The sequence below is a fragment of the Macaca nemestrina genome, chromosome 2 (assembly GCF_043159975.1).
Source record: "Macaca nemestrina isolate mMacNem1 chromosome 2, mMacNem.hap1, whole genome shotgun sequence".
Lineage (NCBI taxonomy): Eukaryota > Metazoa > Chordata > Mammalia > Primates > Cercopithecidae > Macaca > Macaca nemestrina.
The window spans coordinates 31586459-31611590 of NC_092126.1; the positions used below are offsets into that span (position 1 = coordinate 31586459).

Sequence of the window (25132 nt, forward strand, 5' to 3'; positions counted from 1 at the left end):
CTTGTCTTCTCCATTCTTCTAACCAGTGGCCCAGATTTGTCCTGCCTGGATAAGCATAACAGCCTCACAACTGGCTGCTGATGGCATCTCTTGCTATTGTGAAGTGCTTAATAATAATGATGATGATGATAATGATACTACTGGGAGGTATGTAATGACAACAGCAACTAAGTCACATAGCACTTAATATATGCCAGTCATGCTTCAAAGTTCTTCGTGTATATTAACTCTTTTCATCCTCACAATGCTCAGTGAAGTATATACTATGATTATGCACATTTTACAGATGAGAAAACTGCTAGGGAGTTGCGCAGCTGGGATTTGAACCTTGGTGCCTAGCTCCGGAAGCTATGCCCTTGATTTCTTCAGTAGACAGCTAGATATTTTTCACACGTAACCTGTGGGATAAGGACACTGTTATTCTTGTACTTATTTGGACACAGGATAGGCAGGGAATTCAGGGATTGTTAGTGGCCTGTGGCCAAAGGAAACTCCACCTTAGTGGCCAGTGTCAGATGCGATTCAGGCAGGCTGAGTGATGGGGGGAATGGATTGGCCTTTTGGCAGTGAAGAAATGGCTGCATGCCTGCCCTAATGGGCCAGCCACAGGAAGGGGAAGCGTACGTACTCTTTTCTGGCTGTGTCTAATTATGTGGCATTTTTTGTCTCAGTTATAAAGATTTAATCGCTCCATTGTACTGGGGCACAGGGCCTCTTATAAGTCATCTTTTACGATTGGTGATAATTGGCTCAGCTTGAATTGGCTACAGCTAGTTGCAATTTCCTTACCATTTTTAATCTGAGATCTGATTTTAGCCTTATCTTTTTTCTGAGTAAAGTTTTTTTTTTTTTTTTAAACTTAAACGCTGGGTTGTATGTGAGGAAATGCTTCAGCCTCTCCCCACTACTCCATCACTCTATTTGGGTTGATTTATGCATTAAGCATCTAATCTAAAGATAGCAAAGATAGGAAAAGGCATCTTAAAGTGTTTTAATGGCTTGGAAGAGAAAATCCCACCAAAGGGAGAAACGCGCCCTTTACTCTGTCAGTGCTGTTAGGATCTGATGCCTGATCACAGGGTGGGGACATTTTTGACAGTCATGGGGTGTAGGCAGACAGCATCTAAGGGAGCCCTGCTTATCTACCAGAAACTCAAGACAGAATGCAGGTACTTCAAAAATGAACGACAGTGAGGGTTTAGGAAATCCTGCAGATAAGTTTCCAAATGAAAAAGATAAGAAGCCTGTCGGCTGAAAGGGAATGAGGAATGAGCCACATAAATTAAGCCGACGGAATTTCTAGAGAATGAAGTGTGCTGAGGCATCACCAGCCGTAGGATGTAAATATAGCTCACCCTGTTATCATTCTGGGGTCTGCAGTCTCCATATTGATGTTTCCATGTTTTGAGTAAGCACTTCCTGAATGTTCCAGTCTTTGAGTCTGGCAGACTTGATTTATGAAGAAAAGATGACGATAATGAATAGAAAGGCTTGCTGAGGAATTAATTTGGGGGTAGCAGTAAGAGCGAGCCTGCTTCTGTCACCCTCTTTCCCCAAAGAGGGTGAGTGCTGCCGAAACGTGCGGGTGGGGTGAGGGACGAAGCTCTTTTAGACTTCCTTCCTCTAGGGGTCTGCTCCCTGCTCTGTCTGCCAGAGATATTTGCTGTGAAAGGCTTTCACCCATTTCTGTCTTCTTTCCTTCCTTTCTTTGTTCCTTTCTTCAGCTGAACTTTGTTTCCATTCACTTGTATGCCCCTGAAGCTTTTGATGTGCATGAATTGCTGTTGGCTTTTGCATCTCTGGTTTCCCTTCCATGGTGCAGCGTCATCACCTCTTTTGGCCACTCCTCTTTGAGGGCTTTTCTCTGCTTCCCCTTAACCCTGGGCATTCCCCGAGGCTCAGGTCCTGCCCACTGTCTTACAGAAGGCTCCTTCCGGGGCACGAATGTGCTTGGCATGTTTGAGGATCACGAAGGAGTGAAGTGTCTGGATCCAGTAGAGATGAGGATGAGTGGCGGGCAGCAGAGGCAGCTAGGGCCATGTCCTGTGTGTAGGGCCTGTGCAGAATGTCGTGCATGGCACTGGAGCAGTCTGAGAAGGAGGAGGCTGCGTCCAGACGGCTGAGTTTGTGAGCCAAGGGGCCTCTGCGTAAGTGAGGTGTTATTGACCTTGGGCTCTTTGTTCCTCAAAATTGAAAGACCAAGGCGCTGTGGTTTATTCTCCTCCCTTCCCTCATTTCCAATGCCGTCATATCCACTTGATTCTTCTTTCCAGCATCTCTCTATTCATCCCTCGGTTTCATTCCTCCCATTGGTTCCCAGGCTCAGGCCTCTAGCTCAGGAGTGGACTGTGATCATGATTTCCTTCTACCCAAAACCCTCACCCCCCTTTTTGTTTTGTGCATCTCTTACACACCATTAGGCTAAACGCTGCTGGTAACACATTCTTCTCCACACTGACAAGATAAGAATTGACCTTAGGCCTGCCACTCTCTTTCCCCCCGGCATCTGGCCTTTGCATCCATCCCCCTACTAACCATCTCCTCTTCAATCAGAGTGACCTTCCTTTTTATCCTCCCTCCCTTTGTCTGTAGCGTAATTACTGTGTCTTGACTTATATTAGACACTCACTGTCTAGAAAGAACGTGATAAATATTGTTGCAGTTATCTTTTGCTGTGTCACAAACTACTCCGAAGTTCGTGGTTTAAAATAATGCCTTATTTCTCATGATGCTATGGGTTGGCTGGGCTTAGCAGGGCCCTTCCTCTGCTCCACGTGGTGTCAGCTGGGATCACTCACGTGACTGCATCAGCTGGGAACTTGAATGGAAGGCTCATGATGGCTTCCTGCACACCATTGATGCTGACTGTTGATTGTGGCCTCTTGTTGCTCCTCCAAATGGTCTCTCTCTCGACTGGATGTCTAGTCTTTCAGTAGTCCGGCCTGAGCTGGCTCCTAAGAGGGTAAAAGTGCAAGCTGCCATGATTTTAGAACTGGGCCAGGAAATGGAACAGTGTCACTTCAGCCACCATTCTATTCTGTTGGTGAAGGAAAGTCACAAGGCCAGCCCAGACTCAGTGGAATGGGAAATAGACTTCACCTCTTGGTGGGAAGAGCATACAGGAATGGAAGGGGTGGGGGCAGCTAATTTTGCATACAGGTATGACAGTATTAATACAATAGCAATGGTTTCAGTAACCACAGTAGTATGCTTTCATTCATTCACTTGAGGTTTGTTAAATACTTACTATGTCCCAAGAAGAGGTATTACGCAGAGGAGGAAGTGCACTTTTCCTGAGATGTCCTCCAGAAAAGTTAAAGATTTAACTAGAGGTGCTAGAGATTAATCCACCTCCAGCAGGCCACAGAAATGCCTGTTTCCCTGAGTCTTGTCCTTCCAGGGTGACATTTCTCTGCTGACTAGCAAGGTTGAACTTTATTTTTTTAATCTGGTTGCTAACCATTTGTATCTTTAAAAATAAATGACTGAGTTTGTTTGTTTGTTTGTTTTGTCTTCAACATTTTCTATTGGGATGCATGAATTTTGCTTACTGATTTTTGAAGTTGTTTATATGTTGGAGATTTTGAACTCCTTGCTCTCATAATAACCTTTGTTCAATAGTTAAGATGTTCTTTAAAGTATTATATGTTACAATGGTTAAATTTCATGATTAAAAAATATCTTAATTCCTGAGCTACATCATTAGTTTCTTGGGCTCAGAGGCCCTTTTTATGTTTCATAATCTATGTCTCATAGGCGCTCAAATTAATGCCTGGACTGCCTTCCATGTTTTCAGCTATGAGAAGCATGTGTGTGTCTGTGTATGTGTGTCCGTCTCTGTGTGTGTCCTTGTGTGTCTCCGTGTACATGAGTGTCTATACCTTCCTCAGTATAGTTCTTGCTTTGAGAAGCTGGCAGTCTTGTTTGGCAGACGGGAGGCATGATTTAGAAATCCTCAGGTAACAGGTTGGAAGAAACTTCTGCCCGTAAAGAAGGTTGGTTTCTGAGGATGGTTGGTGTTTTACTTTTTCCTTAAATTCAGGAAGGAGTCTGCGTTCAGGCCCAGAAGGAAAGGGGCGTAATGGCTGGTTCTCTCAAACGGCCTTTGAGTGTTCATCAGAGAGCAGAAGGAATCCTCTGCATCCTATTCTGAGCTTTGTGAACCACCAGTTGAGGAATTTGGTGTATATGATGTTGGAGGTCCCTTCAAACTTCATAATTCAGTAACTTTTGCAGTATTTTTACTGTCATAGGTAAATGACAACAGAGATTTCATAGATATTACATCTTTAAAAGTAAAGTAAAACACTGATTTTTATCCCCCACATAAATCCCTGAAGTAGGAATGCAGTCCTCATGGGTACCTGTTCCTTTGCAAGCTGGGATGACAGGACGATGCAGGTTAAATGTGTTCTTCGTTGCAAGAGCAGGACATGCTAGGCAGACAGTGGCTGAAAACTGAATGTGATGAGAGATACAAGATTGTGGTACACGGTGTATCCTGCATTTAAGGACTTGGACCCCAAAATTGAGCAATGGGGAGCCACAGAAGAATTCAGAGCATGGGAGTGGCATGGAGTGATGGACATTTAAATGGCTCATTCAAAGAAATGTGAGCTAAGTTCTGCTTCTGCCTTTCTGCCTCTGGAGAAATCTAAGTGCTGAGAGAAACAACTATGGAATCTTGTCAGGGAGGCCCGAGAGCCTTTTGTTTCTCACCTTTTAGAGGAGTTTGTGTTTCTCTTCTAAGAGCATGACTCCCTTACTTTCATGAATTAGTCTTTCTCTATCCTACATCTTGCTTTTCCTGCTCAAGTCCTCCCTGGGAAAATGGGGCTCCAGGGTTGGCAAGATACAGACATGCCCTGCTCAGCCTTCTGCACGAGGTTTAGTGAGAAAAAAAAGACCTAGCCGTCCCCAGCAGGTCTTTTTGGTGGATGTGATAATTTTGGTGATCTTATAATTCTGAAATTTTTAGCATCCATAATTGACATGGGGGCTAAATTGCACCACTCATCAGATTGTACAAATTATTAGAAAGAAGCAAATTACCATGTACTTGTATTAAGCAGAAGAGGGAAAAAGGGAAGATAAAATGACTGGCCTTTCTTTTAAGTTATTGTGAAGTTTGGAACTGTATTGGATTTTTAAAAATTCTTTTGTTTAATCAGGCATGGGTGTGTGTGTGTGTGTGTGTGTGTGTGTCCCTCTGAGCTGCCATCCTCTGTTGGGGATATTTTTTTCCTCTGCTCAGAGAATTGCCTTGATGAAAGCGTTCAGCAATCAAATGGATAAAAATCGAACACATTCTTCAGGATCCTTTTCATTGTTCTTCCTTACATGTACATTTTCTGAACAACAACAACAAAAACCTCTACGAAATATTAAGGCTTTTTTGTTTTTACCTTGATGTGGCATCCTTGAATAGTTGCCTTCCATTATTTGTGTTAGCAGATTTCCAAGGTGACTGCCAAAATTCCCCAAATATTCCAAAAATAGAAAGACTCTTAATTGTGTTCGCTGAGACACCTCCCTTTTCCTTACGGGGACTGTCTGCTTCAAACTCATTCCCCTCTATCTCTCTCCTTGTTGTGTTAATCTTAAAAAATGATTATAATAAATCATTGCGATGGGAAGCAAATTAGAAGAGTGGGGAGATGGCTGGAATAAGAATCAGGGGACCTTACATGCAATCTTCGCTCCAAAGTTAACTTGCGAGTCACTGAATGTGTCTGAGCTTCAGTTTCAATGAGCTTTAACTGATGAAGCAGGGGCTGGCAAACTTTCTGTAAAGGCAAAGGTGGTAAATATTTTGGGCTTTGTGGGTGATGTGGTCTCTGTTACAACTACTGAAATCTGCAAAAGCTTCTGTAGTGCCAAAGCAGCCATAGACAATATGCACATTAGTGGACATGGCTGTATTCCTATAAAACTTTATTTACAAAACCAGGCAGTGGGCTGGACTTGGCCTGTGGGCCATAGTTTGTCCAAGACTGGCAAACTGTGGTCTAAAAGATTAGAGTAAAAAATACTGCCTTCTTCTTCTTATTGGTTTATACGGGGGGAAATTAATTATGACTATGAAAGCACTTTGAAAAATATAAATAAGCGATTTCTGTTTCTGGCTAGGATTGGGTAGTTTGAGGCAAACTAACGATCCCAAGAAGAACAACAGAAACCGTATAGACTGCAGAAAGCAACATTCTGTTTAAATCTGGGAAGTGCTGAAACAATGAGGAGTAGGGGGGTTAAAATATCAAGAAGAGAACTGTGGAGAGGTGAGCTGACGATCTGTAGCTACTTTATTTTTGGGAGATTTCTAATTCTGAGTGCTGACAAAATAATGGGGACCTAGGCTTTGCTTGGATGGAATGTTGCTGCTCTGGGAAAAATAAACCTGCAGAGCTTTTGGTGTTCTCTTGGGACTGGAGTGGAGAGACAAAATTGGAGACTTGAAGAGCCGGAAGTGCACAGTTGGCTTTCCCTTCAAGATAGTTGCTAAATTCTGGACTGTGTGGGACGAGAGGCTCAAAAGATAAGCAGAATCTCTCTGGAAATCTAAAGGGGTGTTGAGTAATCTTCTGGTGCTGAGACAATAAGGATTTACAGTTTAGGACCGGCTTTTGGAGGTTGGGAGGGGTGGGAGCATGGTGAACACACCAGGCTCTCAGTGAAGTCCAGGAGGGCTAAGTCCTGGCAAAGGGTGTAAGCCAGGAGCAATCTGAGTCTTGTAATAGTGCCTGATTGGTTTAGGTCATCAGCCTGCGCCCCCATCCCCAACTCTGTTTTCCTGAGAGAAGAAAGGAGAGCCATCTCTTCAGGAAGACAGCTTCATCAGAAGTTATCTTTCTAATACATGATGTCTGGTATTCAATCAAAAATTATTAGGTGTGTCAATGTGACCATCCCCTAGAAATGAGAGAAAACAAATGACAGAAATAAATTCACAGATGATCCAGAGTGAATAGAATTGTATTTAGCGAAAGAGGGATTTAAAAATAACTAATTAATATGTTCAAGAAAATAAATTTTTAATGGATAAAATAGATGAAATATGAAAAATTTAAACAAAGAATTGGAATGTATAAAGAATCAAATGGAATTTCTATTACTTGGAAAAGATATCTGCAATTAAGAACTCATTGGATGGGGTTTTAACAGAAAGATCATATACAGCAGAAGACAAGAATAGCGATCTGGAAGAAAGGTTAATAGAAACAATTTAAGCTGAACTGCAGAGGGAAAATGGAAAATGGAACATATAGAAAAAAGCATAAGAGACAAGTGGGGCACAATGAAAAGTCTAAGATATGTATAACTGGAGTCTCAGAAGGAGCAGAGAGGAAGGGAATGAGACAGAAGCAGTGTTTGAGGCTAAGAATTTCCCCAGATTTGTAAGAGAGATCAACCCATACATTCAAGAAGTTGTACAAACTCCAAGCATAATAAATAAAAAGAAAAAGCATAGAGTACTGAATGGATAAACATGTTATTTAGAAACAAACAATGCACTGGCATTGTAGATTTCTGTCTCTAGTGGACAAGACCCATTACAGGATGAGGTTCTAGCTTCATGCTTCCCTGTGTTTCCTTCCCCGAACCCTTGTGTATCCTTCAACCAAGCCTCTTTGCTCATTGTCTCTTGCATTCTTCTGCTTCTTTACTTTTGTTAAGCTCAATTCATAACACCAGCCCTTGGTGTTTCTCGTTTCTTAGGCACCTTTACCTTTGGCCTTATCATTGTCATTGTTAACATCTGCAAGTTGTAGTTTAAAGGTTAAACAAGAGCTGCACCCATTGAGGTAGTGTATTAGTTTCCTGGGGCTGCTGTCTGTAACAAATTACCACACATGTGGTGGTTTAAAGCAATAGATATGTAGTCTCTTGGATCTCTGGAGGCCAGAAGTCTGAAATCAAGGTGTCAACAGAGTCGCACCCCTTCTTGAGGCTCGAGAGGGAAAATCTATCCCTTGCTTCTTCCAGCATCTGGCAGCTGTCTGCATTCATTGGCTTGTAGCTGCAGCTCTCTGCTCTGTCTTCATGTTGCCTTCTGCTCCATGTGCCTATGTCCTGTCCTGTGTGTCTGTCTCAAAACTCTCTGTGCCTATTATAAGGATCTATGAGACTGCATTTAGGGACTACTTGTATAAAACAGGATAAGCACCTTTTCCCAAGGTCCTTAACTTAATCACATCCTTTGTTATATAAGGTAATATTCATAGGTTCTAGGGATTAGGACATGGACACATCCTTTGGGGAAACCTATTAAAGGCGGTGCTGCTGTAAGAGTAATAATAGTACGGGTTTAACAATAGTAGTTACGTGCCAAGAAGCATGCTAAGTACATTATGTGGATTGTCTCACTTAATCCTTGTTCTGACTCTATAAATCAGGTTCCTTTATTACCACCATTGTACAGAAGAGGACTCTGAGGCTTGGCGAGGTTTAGGAACTTGCCAAGACCATTCAGCTAGTAAGTGGCAGAGCCAGGATTTGAACCCAAGCATTTGGACTTCAGACCTCCTTGCCTTATGTGCTATGAGTGAGCAGGCTGGATTTCTGGTTGGACTGCTTCCAGGAGCTGGCTTGTAGACTGTGGGCCCTGGATGGTACTTCCTAGCTCTGAAATTCTGTGGTCCAGTGAGTTTTTGTCAGAAAAGAAAACCTCAACCTGGATTATTAAGAGTATAACAAATTTTAATCTGCCGGACAATGGAGAGAATGTGCTGACACTGCTTAGAGATGAAACTGATAGGAGTTTGCCATTGTGCATTTTGATATTTGCTGATAGTTTAAGGTGTGTGTACTGGAAGGAAAAATTACTTGTGGACACACAGGCCAAATGTATACCATATGAATGAATTGAAGTAATTACTCAGGTTATTTAGACCCTGCCTGCCAGATAATTGAGGTAAATGGGGTTATTAATTTGAAGTAGCTAGGTAATTTGGTCTGCCTCCCGTTGATAATGTAAACATGGTCATATCGTGTAATTGTAAAATTGGCTGAAAGGGCTCTATTCTTTCTCTTAAAGCGGCTGCTATTGTCTGTGGCCAGGCCATGGGTTATAGTATGTTAGTGTGTTCAATTATTATAGACAAACCCTAGATACTTAGTGTGAGTTTCCTAGTGGAAAATTCATACATGTATGTGTATGTATTTATGTATATGTGTATATTTTAATTAAAAATGGAAATATAAAAAGTATTTTAAAATGGATGATTATTCCTGATTATTCATGTAAGAGTTTTAGAGAAATATATGCTTCCAAGTTAAACCACCTTAGAGTCTATTTGAGGAGATTGGCTCCTTTGTGAGAGTTTTTTTGTTTGTTTTTTATTGAGCCCCACTGTAATGTCTATATTTGAATTGCCTAGGAAACTCATTATAGCAGAGTTTATTCCTTGTCAAAGATGGTCAAAAGAAAATCAGATTCAGTTCATTAGCTTCTACCTAAACCTTGCTTAATGGGGCCCGTGTTGTGGTCTTGTTATTGGATCACAAACATTTAACTTGATCCTTCCTATTCCTGGCACCGGCCCATATTGTCACGGCAGCTGTGCTGCCCGAGGGCCTCTGTGGTGTGGCCTCCTCATCTCACTCTCCAAAATGGCTGAGCAGTGGGTTCTGAGACTTCATTTTACACTGGGACCAAGCCTGCTTTGTCTCTCATTTGTTGAAGAAATCTGGCCAGCCTCGAGTAGGGGCTGCCTTATTAAGGGTAAGAAATTCTGGGGTGGGTAGGTAGGAGAGAATGGGCCACATCACAGCTGTGGTGGCCACATGTCTCAGATTTTCTGGAACCATCTGGCTCTAAAATATTCTCTATGGTTTTAGACCTTAAATCCTGAATTTTGGCATGGAAAATGAGGCTCAAGTGACATCTGATCACGTGTCTCTCACATTAGTTATCTGTATAACACGCCTCTTCCATGATATTTCTACCCTCACCAAAAAAGGAGAAAATGAGAAGAAGATTTAGGTTAAAAAAATACATATTCCCCACCCAGCCTCTGCTTGAAATGTGAGGTTTTGGTTTTGGACAGCAGCGTTGGTTGTTGACGTCATTGATCCAACTATTTTATTTCCCACTTCACTTTGCTTGCCCAGATGTGGTCCAAAGAGTATGAGGGCTGTTGAGATAAAACCAGGGTTAGGAAATTCAAATGAAATGTCTACCTGAACCTCCTCAAGTCTTTCCTGTGGGCTGTGTATTTATTTATAAGCCTATTGGGCTTTGGCAGCAGAAAAAAAGAAGAGAGGAGGAATTTGTTTCTAAAATGAAAACCAAATTTAGTTAATATAAATGTTACCCATGTGCAACTCATCCTGCCAGCTCCCAGTAAATGTACAAATGTCAGAATAGCACAATAGATAAAAATCACAGTGGAAAAAGAGAAATTGAGACATTTCTGTGTTTTGCAGGGCCAGAATCATCCACACAGTTTACTCCTTCCACCGTGCGTATTTTACATACTACATTATTATCTGATTTTATATAATATTCACATTGTAAGTTCTGAATCAACTCTAAAATTCATAAAAATTTAGAATAAAGCTATGCCCACTCAAAGCATGGAAATAAGTCAATCATATGGAAAATTCATGTTCTCAAAAATGTCTTGGCTTCAGTTATCTGAGAAGAAAAAAAAATCACATTTAATTTTCTCAGTTTTCCAGCTTAGTTTGCAAATGTCAAATAACTAAAAGTTATAGGAACCAAAAAATGATAAACTTCTCTCAAAACTTATTGTATATAAATCTTAGAGCCTTTTTCTAGCATTTAAATAAACAACAATGGCCAATAATTCCGTAATATGTTCCTTTTTCAACTTTTTTCTATAACATGATGATATTGACTAGATATAAGTGATAGCTTATTTAAGCAAGTGAATTCTGCACATGGACTAGAATTTTTAAGGAAAATTTTAAGAAAATTCTGAATGTAGAGTTGAGTTTTATTTTTAATTTTCATTTATTTACTTATTATTATTATTATTTTAGAAACAGGGTCTCGCTCTGTCACCTAGGCTGAGTGCCTACTGGTACTCAGCTCAGTGTAGCCTTGAACTCCTGAGCTTAAGCAATGCCCAACCTCAGCCTCCCAAGTAGCTGGGATAAAGGCACACACTGCTATTCCTGGCTAATTTTTAAATTTTTAAAGTAGAGACTCCCGCTTCAGCCTCCCAAAGTGCTAGGATTTGTAATTTTCAGTCTTTTGAGATATGAGAAAATGGAAAATCGTTTTTCACTAGGGCACATAACTCTTCATGTAAGAGTTTAGGTGTCTGATATACTTTGTGGATACTACTTAGTCCTTTCTGGTTCTGTTAAAACTAATTTCCTTCAGAAAACACAGTAGTGGTCAGGAACAGTGGCTCATACCTGTAATTCCAGCACTTTGGGAGGTTAAGGCAAGTGGATTGCTTGAGCCCGGGGGTTCGAGACTAGCCTGAGCAACAGTGAAACCTCATCTCTACAAAAAATACAAAAAAATTAGCTGGGCATGGTGGCGCACACCTGTGGTCCCAGCTACTCAGGAGGCTGAGGTGGGAGAATCACCTGAGTCTGAGAGGTCAAGGCTGCAGTGACCTGTGATGGCATCACTGCACTCCAGCCTGGTGACAGAGTGAGACACTGTCTCAAAGAAAAGAAAAGAAAGGAAAACCCAGTAGCCCTGGGTTGTAACTTTTAGGGAATTCATGAAGCTAAGCACCATGTTTTCAAATGACTCCCTGATTTTTGTACGTCTAATCTGCTAGAAAAACAGATGAACAGACTCATTATAAATGTGTATTTAAAAATAACAGCTATATGGCCTGAAGGACTGGCCAAAGGGAACTGAAGTTTATGGAAAGTATCATGGCTTTGAGAATTATTTGGCTTCTTGCTGTTTTGTGGATCTGAGTTTTTAGTTGCTGGAATTTGACATCTAAATAAGAGGCTGTTGCTATGATATGTAAATAGAGTGTGTGGGTCGAAATGCTTGTCATTATGCATGTTGAAAGGACAATTTACGATTTACAAAGATGGAAAAGCTCAATAAAGATCCACTATTGAAAAGCTACTGCGAAAGGAAAGCTATAGATAGATGGGCTTCTTGCAGATGAACAGAATTAATGACAAGTGAAAGGAAAAATTCACATGATGAGGAGGGAAAATGTCTTCCAAATGTCAGTGAGGGGATCACTTTTCCTTTTCCTTTCTGCTGTATCCTGGGCATAGCACCCTACTGCCTAAAACCCCAGCACCCCTAGTGTACCTGGACCTGAATAATACAGCAGAACACATGCTGTGACAATCTATTTCCACACTTGCCCCTGCCGGCTTTGTACACCTCTATTGGCTAATCATCTCATCTTGTTTCCTTTTATCTTCCTGGTACCTAGCACAAGCATGGCACATAGTAGGTGCTCAGTGAATGTCTGTCTTAGTCCACTTTGTGTTGTTGAAACAAAATACCCAAGCCTGGGTAGTTTACAAAGAACAAAGATTTTTTTGCTCACAGTTCTGGAGGCTGGGAAGTCCAAGATCAAGTTGCTGGCAGGTTTGGTGTCTGGTGAGGGCTGATCTCCACTTCCAAGATGGCGCCTTATTTCTACATCCTCCAGAGAGGAGGAATGCTGTGTCATCACATGGTGGAAGGCAGAAGGCAAAAAGGACCAAACTCTGTCTGTGAAACCCTTTTATAATGATATTAATCCACTCATAAGGGCTGAGCCCTCATGACCTAAACATCTCTCAAAAGGACCCACCTCCCTTCACTGTTGCATTGAGGATTAAGTTTCCAACACATAAATTTGGGGGAGACACATTCAGACCACAGCCATGTCTATCAAATTAAGTCTTAATGGTAAAAAGTCTCCTTTGTCTAATAGTTGTGTGCACACTTATTCCCTGCTCCACTATGAGATTAATAATGTAATTTTTGTTTCAGGCAGCACTTGCCACTTTCAATCAGAGGCACTGAAACAAAAAACTAAAATTTTATGACTTAAAATTTACAGAACTAAATAAATGGTATTTGAGGTAAGTTTGTAATGCTTATATTTCTGAAATTTCAGCATAAAACCATATTGAGACTTTTGGGATGCCTTGTTTATCGTAAAAGAAGGTATAATGATAGCTGGCATTTATTGAGTAATACTATGTCCTAGAAATGTAACCCTTCATAGGATTCCTATGAAGATCCTACCAGGTAAATATTGTTATTCTCCCTTTTTATACTTGGAGGAAAATTAAGAACTCACCCAAGGTCACTTGGCAAGAGGCCAAGCCAGGATTTGAACCCAGGAAGTCTAAATCTAGAGCCTGGGCTCTTAACCACTGGGTTAAACTGCTTCTTAAGGTGACTTGCCTCCCTGCGTGTTTACTGAAGTGAGTGGATTTACCCAGAGAGGCCTGGCCCTTGGTAGAAACACTGCACAGCTCTGCGTAGAAGCAGTTAGTCATCTGTACTTGCAGAGACCGTAAAACAAATGTGGTGAACTGTAAAAGATTAGAGAGCCAGTTTTCCTGCCAGCTACCAGAAAGTTTCACATACACTTATTAAAGTTCTTATAGCAATGGCATCTGTCGTTAAAAAAAAAAACTTTTTATTGACACATAATACACAGAGTGTTTGTTTTTCTGACAGAAGTGGTTCTTGAAAGAGTTGACATCTCTATAACTCTCACACATTTCTATGTCAACCAGACATGACTCTAGGTCAGTGGTTCTCAGAGTGGTCTGGGGACCCCTGGGAGTTCTTAAGGTCCCAACTATTTTCAGAATGATACTAAGACCTTTGTTCGCCTTTTCTACTCTTATTCTCTGACAGGCCTGCAATGGAGTTTTCCAGTGGCTACATGACACATAATGGCATCATCACTAATTAATATGTGCTTGGATATTCTTATTTTTAAAATGTCTTAGTTTTAAACATTCTAATGTGATGAATATAGATAGATGTAACCCACCTACACAAAAGTTCTTAGGGAGGTCCTCAAGAATTTTTCAAAGTGAAAAGTGGTTCTGTCATCCTTTTCTAAGAGTTTGGTCAGTGGAGGTTGTATATTACTTTTTAATAATAAACTTATTCCTAACATACCTGAGTTTACAATCACCTTCCAATGTGTAAGAAGTTGAATGAGATGAAATTAGAAAGATAAAACATTCAGAAAGATAAACCATTCTCCTTGAGTTTCCTCTCATCTTTTAGGATGCTCTCGCAGCCCGGAGTAACTTATTTTCTAAAAAGAGGGGTGTTCTTTCTACCACAGATCTCCAAAGATGGGGTCTTTATCCTAACGTGCAAAGCATTCTTTTGAAAAGAACAGCCCTAGTTACTGTAATTGTTAATAAGGCAGCCTGTCGAATGCCGGAATCCATTTTTCTGTGTGATCAGAACCCGGCTGCATTCCTCCTTCCTGACATTTCATCCACTGTGCTTCGAGGTCTTAAGAATTAGCTGTTCTTGGATTAAGTGCCCTTAATCAGCTCGTTTTACATTACAATGTAAAGTTTCTCTCATGTTCTGCAGAGAACTTGATTTTCATTTGCTGTCCATGATCACAGAATAGTAAGTGGATTCCCAGGAAATTTCATGAAGTGGAATGATAATGCAGAGACGGGGGTAGGTGGCGGGGGATGTGAAGCTAATTGATTAGTTTAGAATCTTCTAATTTCCATGAGGAATGGAGGAGCCCAATTTGTATTTCTTCTTCTTGGCATCGTGTTCTCACAGATTGTCTGATGTTTCATTATCATCTTGACAGAACAGCCAATGTAGAATTCTGTTGACTAGGATATCAGTTGAGTTTTTGCCATGTGCATTAATAGTCCATGATTAGATTATTTTGACTCTACTAGTGGATTATCTGAGAGTTTGAGGAGTTAAGAGGAGAGTGTCTCTGAGTCCTGAGTTTTCAGTGCCACTGTCCTCTGAACACAGCAGACACTTCCACCCCCAATACGAATATACTGGGCTTTGAGGACCATAAATGACTGATGTTAATGTCCTCTCCTAACAAAACTTGTGGGCAGAATGCTCCCCTATTTAGAATTGTCCTAATCCTTACGTAGAGCTGGCTTGAGTGTTTTCATCTGTCAGCACTAGTCCTTTGCCTGGTTTCAGTGTTAATTTGCACGCTTGGCATCCTAGGGTTTTGTTTTCCTGCCTCCAACCTGTTTTTAGAGTCTCTTCCCAGTGGATTCGAAAACTCCTGGCTACTAGTGTGAGGCTTTTCACATATGCACACAAAGTGGAAGTGAACAGATTATGGCTTTTGCCAAATAAGCCTCTTTGGTATTCCTCACCCCCTGAAAATAACATCATTTCTCCAAGTAATCGTTATAGAAAAACACCACAGAGCAAGTTTTCCTCACAGACACACGCCACCTAAACAAACTGCACGGGTCATGCGCTGCTGTTTCTGCAGCTGTTTGCTGATCCCAACAGGGTCCAACTCCTGTGAGCAAGAAGGTGTTTATGGCCTGGAGACAAAGCCTGGCTGCAGTGGGACGGTTGCTGGCTGCCAGACCTCATTTATCAGCCTGTTTTCCCTTACCCTTGGAAGACCTGGAATCTTCACGGGAGACAGCATGGTGGAGAGGAGGAGGCCGGGTTTTCCGTCTTCTCCTACCCAGTAACTCGTTCTGTATTTGCTCTATCCTTTGTTTTTGTTTTTTCAATCACGTAGTCATTTGCTAAGGATTTGTTGAATTCTAGTTATGGACTAGGCAAAAAACTAGTTGTGAGGAGAACAAAATGAACAAGACAAAGCCCTGCCTTCCCTGGGAGACATGCCAGAAATGGTGAGTGCTAGATGGTGCCTTGACACAAGGAGGGAGGCCTTGGCGTGTAGGTTGAAGAAGTCTCTGCTAGGAAGAGTTGTGAAGGATGAGAAGGAGTTCTCCAAGCAGTCAGGGGATGAGGAGGAGAGGAGAAAGTAGAGATTGGTGTCTTATGTATCCATCTACCCGATTCCGCCATTCCTGCCACCATGCAGGCATTATGAATTGATCGGGAACTGTTTCCTAGTGAGCTCACCCTTGGCTTCACAGTCTTGTTCCAGACTTGGCTCCAGACAGCCTCTCACACAATCATCCTCAGACTTGAGTGAGCAAACAAATCAATGGCCCTGGTTATTGAAATGCAGGTCTGATGTAGTAGATCCGGGGATAGCCTGGGACCCGCATTCCTAATGTAAACACACTCTTCCCACCCCTCGATGATCCTGATGCAGGTGTGCTCAGCAGCTGCTACTTTGCTGAGAAGTCAGCACGGCATGGTCTCACTCCATAGATGGACCGTGAATTGATAAGACCAATGTGGGGCAATTTGGCAATTCCAATTAAATTTTGACCCTGTAAAGATATATGAGTGGGTTTTTAGAAAAGCATCATTGTGATGGAAACTATTGGAAACTATGGAAATGATTCTCATTAGGAGAGCAGAGAGGTGACTAAGGACACCTGGTTACAGTGGCAGCCTTGTCATCTAGGGAAGCTGAGATCAGGTGGAGCTCATACTCCTCGTAGAGGTCTGGCATGATGCCCTGTTCACCCCCGGCTTTGACTTTTGTCTTCTGCCTTCCATTTCTGCACTGTGGGAAGGAAATCCTGGGACACGGAGAAGGTCAATAACATGTTATTTGCATTTTGCTTGCCTTAATTAGGTCACTCTCTCTTTATAAATGTCTTTGAATAACACTTTTAAAATTAAAATTAGAAAGTTGAATTTGCTTTTAAATATTTGCTTCGTTTATTTTCTTGCATCATACCCTGAAATTAAGCATGTCTGGTTTATGCTGGATATTTGTAATCACTGTGTAACTCTTCTTATTTTTCTGGTTCTTCCATTGTAGACTCCCTTGGCAGTAAACATGCTACACACGTTCATGCTTTATTTTTTTCCAATTACAATTATACCACTAAATTCACCAAGGAAATAACATTACATTTTTAAAAGACTTTCTTTTTCTTAGCTGTGATCAACCTTTCGAGGAAAACCTGAGCCCAAGAAGCTGACTATTGATGGAACTTAAACAAAAAGCAGAGCCTAGCAAGGAACACTTGGGAAGCACACAATTGTGTAGAAGCAAGGAGGCAGCACTTGTTGGTTTTTAGGATCAACAAGTTTTTTAGGATCAAGAGCATTTTGTTCTGATCTCGCTGCACTCACTGGCTGCACTACTGTGGTTTAGTAGAAAAAGCATAGGATTGGGATCTGAGAGCATCTTCTATAGTCCTGGTGCTGCTATGTTTCTTTAACCAATTGTTTAATCCCTCTGGACATCATTTTATGATCTATAGAATGAGAACATTAGCTTAGTTAATTAGGGAGACTTCATAGTTTAGAGGTTAAGAGCATAGGCTCTGAATGCCCGGGTTTGAATGTCAGGATCAACCCTTAGTGACTCTGCAGGCTTGGGAAAGTTACCCAACTTCTCTGATCCAGAGTTTTCTCATCTTTAAAATGGAAGTAATAATAAGTATATAGCTGAGAGATTCAGAATTAAGCAAGGATGCTTGTAAACCACATAAAACAATGTCTGGTGGACAATATATGTCCAGTGGAAGCTAGCTATCATTGTTACTGTTGTTAATATTATTTCCATAATACTTCTGTCATCATCATCATCATCCTCATTCTCATTTTTAAGGGCTTTTTCCGCTGTAAAATACATTGAAACCATTGCTCAAAAAAGGAGATTAAAAAGCAGCATTTAAATTCTAAAACACTAAGTGCAAAAGAACTTGATAGGGAAGAACGGCTCGTGACATTGTGACATAACAGTTGACTGTCTTGAGCCTGACTTGATTGCATTTCTCCACTCCCGGTGATCTCTAAATCCAGTGGGTGTCTTCCATTCCTCATCTTACTGCAGGGCCTGGCAACACTGACCGCTCCTTCACTGTCACAGTCGAGACCATAATTGGTCAGTAAATGAAAAAGGTTGGTTGGAACAGGGAATTATTTTTTTAAAGTATATATGGTAAACATTTTAGCTTAAAACACAAAAACCGATTGTGTTTTCACAATGAATTCATTGAAAACATACATTCATCTGCCCATCGTTAGGTGCAGAACTGTGGGCTTTGACAGTATTTCTGCTAACTAGCTCTGCGTTATCTTTTGGCATAAACCCATGATACAGCAGCTAAGCATTTCAATCAACATTGTGAAGATGAAGGGAGACCTTAGATGTGTACAAAGATATCTGAGTGTAACCCCGCACATTTTAAAATTACTTTTCCCTTCCTCTTCTATTATATCCTTACCTTCATCTACCTTGACAGCTATTTTTTTACAGTTTTCTTTAGAATCTTTGCTTTCTTAGGAACAACTCTCATTCATTGTTTGTACAGAAGTTCTCCCTTATCCTTGGTTTTATTTTCTGTGGTTTTGGTTAACTGTGGTCAACCATGGTTCCAAAATATGGAATGAAAAATTCTAGAAATAATGCATAAGTTTTCAATTGTTCACTCTTCTGAGTAGCATGGTGAAATCTCGTGCCATTCCACTCTATTCCACCCAGAACGTGGATCATCTCCTTGTCCTATGTATCCATGCTGTCCATAATACCTACCCATTACTCACTGGCCACTCAGCCATCAGTTCCACTGTCTTGGGATTGAACTGCTTGTGTTCAAGTCACCCTTATTTTACTCAACAGTGGCCCCAAAGCACAAGGCTAGTGATGCTGGCAATTCAGATATGCCAAAATGAAGCTGTGAAGTGCTTCCTTTAAGTGAGAAAGAAAAAAACGTATATGCTGAAGTTGCTAAGATCTACAGTAAGAATGAATCTTCCATCTATGAAATTGTGAGGAAGGAAAAAAAAATCTTGCTAGTAGTTTTGCTGTCACACCTCAGGCTGCAAAAGTTATGGCCACAGTGCATGACAAGTGCTTAGTGAAGATGAAAAAGGCATTAAATTTGTAGATGGAAGACATGAAGAGAAATGTGCTCTGATTGGCAGCAATCAGGTTCTTTGCTATCTGTGGTTCCAGGCATATCCCCTGTGGAGAAGAGGAGACCACTCTATTTCAGTTTGTATTCATATAATATTTGATCAGGCTTATTCATTATAACCAGTGCAACTGGCCTAAACAGGATTGAGACTACACCTAGCCAGCTGTTGGTTAGCCCACAACCCAGCTAGTGAAACAGAAAGTCATGGGTGTACTGGAGACCTATTAGACTTCGTGTCCAGCGTACAGGGGCATCTGCCGTGTGTCCTGGAAGGAATGAAGGGCTTTGGGGTATCTGGCACGGTGGGTAAGGGGAGGTCACTGGCGAGACGTTCTGCTGTTCCATGTTCCCTTGGCTTCTAGGACAGCACTCTTCTGCTTTGCTTCTTGCCTCTAGGGCTGCTCCTCTGTCCCCTTTGCAGATCTGCCCATCTGCGCTCCGCCACTAAATATTGAGAGTTTGATCATTCTTGGTTGGAGACCTGCTCTTCTGTCTGCATGTTCTCTCATAAGGAGGGTGTATCCAAGCCCCTGACCTTAGTGAGCATTTATGCACAGGTACATGAGCCTCAGTTTTCTATCCCCAATCCAGAGTTCTCCTTCTGAGTTGAAGATCCTATATTAATGGCCTGACTAATGTTTCCTCTGGGATGTCACAGAGGCCCTTTAGTCAACATGACCAAAACCAAGTGGTGAAAGTCACCACCATCTGTTCATGTCCATGCAAACCAAAGACCTAGGAGCTGTCTTTGCCGTCCTCTCCCTCATCTCCCAGCCATCTCTTTGGCTTTGTTTTCTTATGATGGAAAAAAAAAAAAAAAAAGAAAGAAAGAGACTTGAGAACAGGGTCTGATGAAAAGGTAAGAGAAGGCAAAATAACACGTTCTCTGATGGGTGTGGAACAGACACTAGGTTAGTTTTATAGCGTTTGTTAAACTAACTGCTTTAATCCTGGGTTAGGAGTACCTGTCCTGCCTCAGGAGCAGTTAGAGACAGGAGGTAGAAAAAGGCCAAGGCCTACCTAGTGTTGTTTGAGGAAGCTAATTTGCTTGTGGAAGCCACCTGAGGGAGCACAGACATGGGAGACATGTTAACCTGAACAGGATGCTGGTGGACTTCAGGTCATGCAGCATCATGGTGCAGTGGGAGAGCCCTTGGATGGCCCTCAGGTTCTCACCCTGCCTTCCTTCCTTCTCTGAGGCCACCACCTCTGTGTGCCTGGATGTGGCCAGACACTATCTCTTCAGCCTCCCCTTTCTATGCCATAGCTAAGGATAGACATTTAGGGCTTATTTTTTCATTTTAAATGTTTTGCCTGAAATGCTCCCAGACAGAGCTGCAGGCAAGGCAGGCCTAAGGTAGGAGGACAATTTAAGATATGAGCCCTTGTTCTGGCAGTTAGTAGAGGAAATTAAAAATTGTGGGTTAGGAAGGAAAGTGGAGAAGCTGACATTTTATGACTCTTTCAGAGAAACATTTTCTGTTTGCACATTTAATTTTACAAATTGGGATGGATTTGAGACAGCGTGGAGAATGGTCAGGATGGGGGTGACAAGTCTTCTGCCTTTGCTTTGTGTGCTGTGTCCTAAATGTATTCCTGCCACGATTCCACCTCTTTCCCCTGCTGCGCCTCCCCGGGGCCTCCTGCACCCCTCCTCCTGCTGCTTCCTGGTCACTTCTAGAGATGGGGCCGTTTTCCAGAACCAGCTCTCTAGGCTTCTGCAGTTCCGCTGCAGACTTGCCCCGCCCCTTCCTCCTCATGCCCCTTTCCGTAAGTACTTCAGCAGCCTGCAGTGGAGTTCGGTGCAAGTCAGAGGCAGCAGTCCGTCAACATGGCTTTTGCCTCATTGATTTTTCTGAGTCTTGATGTTCTAGACCATTTTTGGCTCACATTCAGAAATGGCTGAGAAGTTAAAGTCATGTGTGAAACCTGAAGAATATTGATGCAGAGCTGTAGTGGTTTCAACACACAAGGATCAAGTCGTGGTCATGACAGTCTGTCACTCTTAGTAACAATGTGTGAGGTGATTAGGGTTTTGAATAATGGTGATAACAACAGTGATTTTAGCAGCTCCCATGTATGGAGGAGTTCCCAGTTCCAGGCGCAGTTCTAGTACTTTATGTGCATTATCTCAATCCTCAAAGCAGCCCGATGAGAAAAGTGTTATTTTTATCCTCTGTAGACAAAAAATGAGGCCCATTAGCATTCAGAATTCATCCAAAGTCATATGGCTAGTAAGGGATGGCACTGAAATTTGAACCCAGGTAATCTGGCTCCAGATCAGGAACTGGAGCCACTACACCACCCATCTGCCTGAGCCAGATTTGGTGAATAATCAGCTTTCTCTCCTATAATTCAATTCCAGATTTCTGTTCTTTATTTGCCTAATAGGATCTGCATAATTTAGAACTAAGATAAAGTGCACTCTGGTTAAAACAAAGTAATAATCCTACTCACTTCTTATGAATTTGTGGGGATTTCAGATATCATGAAGCCTTCCCACTCCACTCCCCAAGGAGCCAGACCAGAAAGTACAGGAAGGGGAAAGCTATGTTAAGTTAAAACATTAATACCACACGGATACATTTATTAAGTGTGTGAGGGAGACATTGTCTTTCTGGAGCATAACATAAATCATCTAGAAAATTCAGTACAAAGCATTTCCAGGGACTCAACACAACCAACTGGAGGGCCTACTGTCTATTGATATTTCTGCTATGAATAATCTCTGTGGGATGCCGGCTGGCTGCTTGCCTCCAGCAGTTATTTCTAGTTTTGCTAGAGCAGTGATTCGCAGCCTGTAATCCCCACATGGGGTGAGATGTGTGACTCAGGAGGATGTTTGGGGCCTGCCAACGGGGCAGAAGAAGGTCGGGAATGCAGTGGCTCCTGAGAGGTAAACGCTTTAGAAGCCGTGTGATTGTGTTACTAGAGATTCTCGAAGAGCAGGCATTTAAGGGACACAGGGAGCAAATCATCAAACATGAAGGCAGGAAAAAGTTGTACTTTTTTTTCCTCCAATTTGGAATAGCGACAGTTAGAAAAAAAAAAAACAACACAAAGACTTAATGTGCTTCAAGGAAGGTTACTCTTTTGATCCCACATTGTAAGGGTTGTGATGGCTTGTCCCCATTCCTTGGTGTTACGAATTTATTTTGGGAAAAAGAAGTGACCTCAACTTGTAGCTGTAGCTAAAGAATGTTGAAAAAGGAATTAAATTGGCACCTCCATAAAAGTCGACAAGGGATCGTGTTTTTTTTTGGACTGTAAGAAAATGCTTCTATTTAAAACAAAAGGTTCTAGACCAGGACAGTCCAATAGAAATACAATATGACTTGTGAATGCCATTGAAAAATTTTCTAGTAACCACACTAAAAAATGAAAACAGGCAAGTTAATATTCAGATATATTTTATTTAATCCAATATCTTAGAGAATTTATCATTTCAATATGGAATCAATAAAAAATTATTATTGGGAGACTTTTTTTTTTTTTCCAAGTCTTTGAAACTCTGTGTGTATTTATACTTTGGGCACATCTCAGTCACACTGGCCACATTTCAGATGCTCAATAGCCACACGTGGCTAGTGGCTCCCTGGGTGGAAGGGAGGAAGAAAAGCAAAAAGAAAGAAAAGAAGGAGAGAGGAAGAGAGGGAAGAAATAATATATTAGAGAAAATCTAAAGATTCCTTATAAGCACATAAATGCCTCATACACAACCTCAAAGGCCAAACTTCTCCATGGTCCATCTCAGTAAATGATCACTGGCAAGTCCAGAAAGTACATTCCTTTGCCTGATTAAAAATCCATCTTTCCTTTCTTGTGCCAACTGTTGATAGATTGTATTTTTCTTCTGGGTGTAATTAGAAATGATTTTCACCTGATTGCTTCGTTGTATTAGTCTGAAGAGCATCCCCCTGACCATTGGCTGTCACCTAATTGTTTACTTGATCTCATTCTCAAACTTTTCTCCTTTTCACTGGAATGCCTGAGAAGGCAGCTGGGAGTTACATACACGTGCACGTGCGCCCAAACACCATTAGGGATCCTGTTTTTTTAGTGGGAACCAAAATGCCTCTGAAAAGCAGACGACTCCCAAGGCATCCTAAATGCCATCTCTTACATAGGCACAAAATAGACCAGAGGATGCTGATGTCGATTTTGCATGCAAATTGGTTAATGGAGCCAGAGCTGCTCAACTCATGTGTATGATTTTCTATTTCCATGCACCAATTCGGGAGTTTACGCAGGAAGGTGGTAATCCTTCATGCAAAGCTGAAAATGCAGGTGTGGGAGCCTGTTTTAGAGCACAAGAACTGTCTGGTCCTGTTCTTATTTGACTGAGTTTTGTTGAATCTTTTGTGATACCATAAGACAGAGAAATATTATTTGTTAAAATGCGTTTACAATGCATGATGTAGACTTAGTGAATGGTTATGTGACTGCACTGCTGAATATATGGTGTGTCTACACTACAGGGAGGAAAAGGAGAATCCACTGATAGGAATTTGCTGATATGTCTTTGGGTGGTGACTTTGAACAAATGAGTGGGCTTCTTTTGTGGATAGAAGTTGTGCCAAGCCCCCAGAGTGTGGAATTTATTCTGCCATAAGCCTCTTGAAACTGGTCTTGCATGTGGTCTTTCCAACAGTTTCCAACAGTTTCCATAATTCATCATTTTATATTATTCAGAAACTTTGGAAAATTCACCTAAGACTTTATTGATAAACCAATGTAAAATTTTGTTACAGAGTTGAGACCTTGATGATAACTAAGGAGAAAAAAGAAATGACCTCGTTTCTTGTGTAGATGCCAAACTCAAGTGTGCTCATACCCTCGGGTATCATATTTCTTGGGAAATCTCTTATTTTCCATTTTCTGCTGTTTGGAGTTGAGATTTCCAGTCACTTTCTTGTATATAAGCATGGTCTTTGTCCTATTATTATTTGGTCATCTTTACAAAGTGAAATTTTTACATTCTTCCTTTGCTTTTGTTATCATATCAACCTTTGATTTTCCCAGTGGCATGTTTTTGAATTATCCCAACTCAGCAGCTTCTTTTTTCTTCCTGTTGCTTTTGTAACTCCTGCTCACACTAGCAGGGACAGAGAAGGATAGTTGGTGACCTGAAAGTGAGTTGTCCCTTCTGCTTGTTGGAGGTGGACTGAGAGAGAAGGTTGATGAAGATTTCCTGGAGATAGATGGTGGTGATGGTTGCACGACAATGTCAGTTTCCCTAATGGAACCTAAAATTGTTAGAATAATAAAGTTGATGTTAGGCATATTTTACCACGGTTTTTTAAAAAAAAGGTTTCTAGGTTTCCTCTGAGCTTTACACTGGTTGACTCTTTTCCAGCACTCATTATGGTTCTTTCATCTTGGTCTTGTGGCTAATCTGCTTTAGGGCCCAGGGAGTATGGGGACCCCAGAGTTCACCATCCACCAGAGTGACTACAGGTAGCAGTTTGCATTGGACTTTCTTTGACGGAGAGAGTGCTACTGCAGTCCTGATGTGGACTGTGGCCTTATCAGAGGAGAATTTCTTCATTTAATGATGGCTGCTAGTGAGCCTTCTCCAGGCACTCTTGGGTTGGCCAGCTTGTTGGTGAATAAATTCAGCATGGGTTCTGGCCCGGTGGAACTTATTTAACAGGGAAGACAGGAAAAAAAAAAAAAAACTTCAATGAACAATTTATGGAATTAAAAGTTGTGATAGATGTTGTGAAATAAATGATTGGTAATTAATGATACAGAACAGAGCTGTCCAATGGAAATATACCTTGAGCCACATATGTAAGTTTAAACATTTTAAAAGCCACATTTTTAAAAGGTAAAAAGAAACACATGAAATTAATATTAATATATTTTATTTAATCTTAATATATCCAAAGCATTGTTGTTTTAGTGTTATTAATATAAAAAACTTCTTACTTAGATATTTTACATTCTCTTTTTCATGCTAAGTCTTTGAAATTGGTTGAACATTTTATACTTATAGCACATTCATTCAGACTAGCCACATTTTGAGTGCCCAATAGCCACATGTCTTGGATAGCACAGGTAGAGAGCTGTGTGTGTTTGTGTATGTGTGTGTGTGTGTGAGAGAGAGAGAGAGGGAAAGAATGGCAACAGACAGAGTGAGGGGAAGAGAGAGAGAGAGAGGAAGAGAGAGAGT

At 41.2% G+C, this 25132-nt stretch overlaps 1 protein-coding gene across 8 annotated transcripts in view; it reads left to right on the top strand.

The window, feature by feature from the left end:
* The window catches only part of LOC105490417 (raftlin, lipid raft linker 1), a 203413-nt gene that overhangs the window by 44828 nt on the left and 133453 nt on the right, over positions 1 to 25132 (top strand). The window lies entirely within an intron of this gene.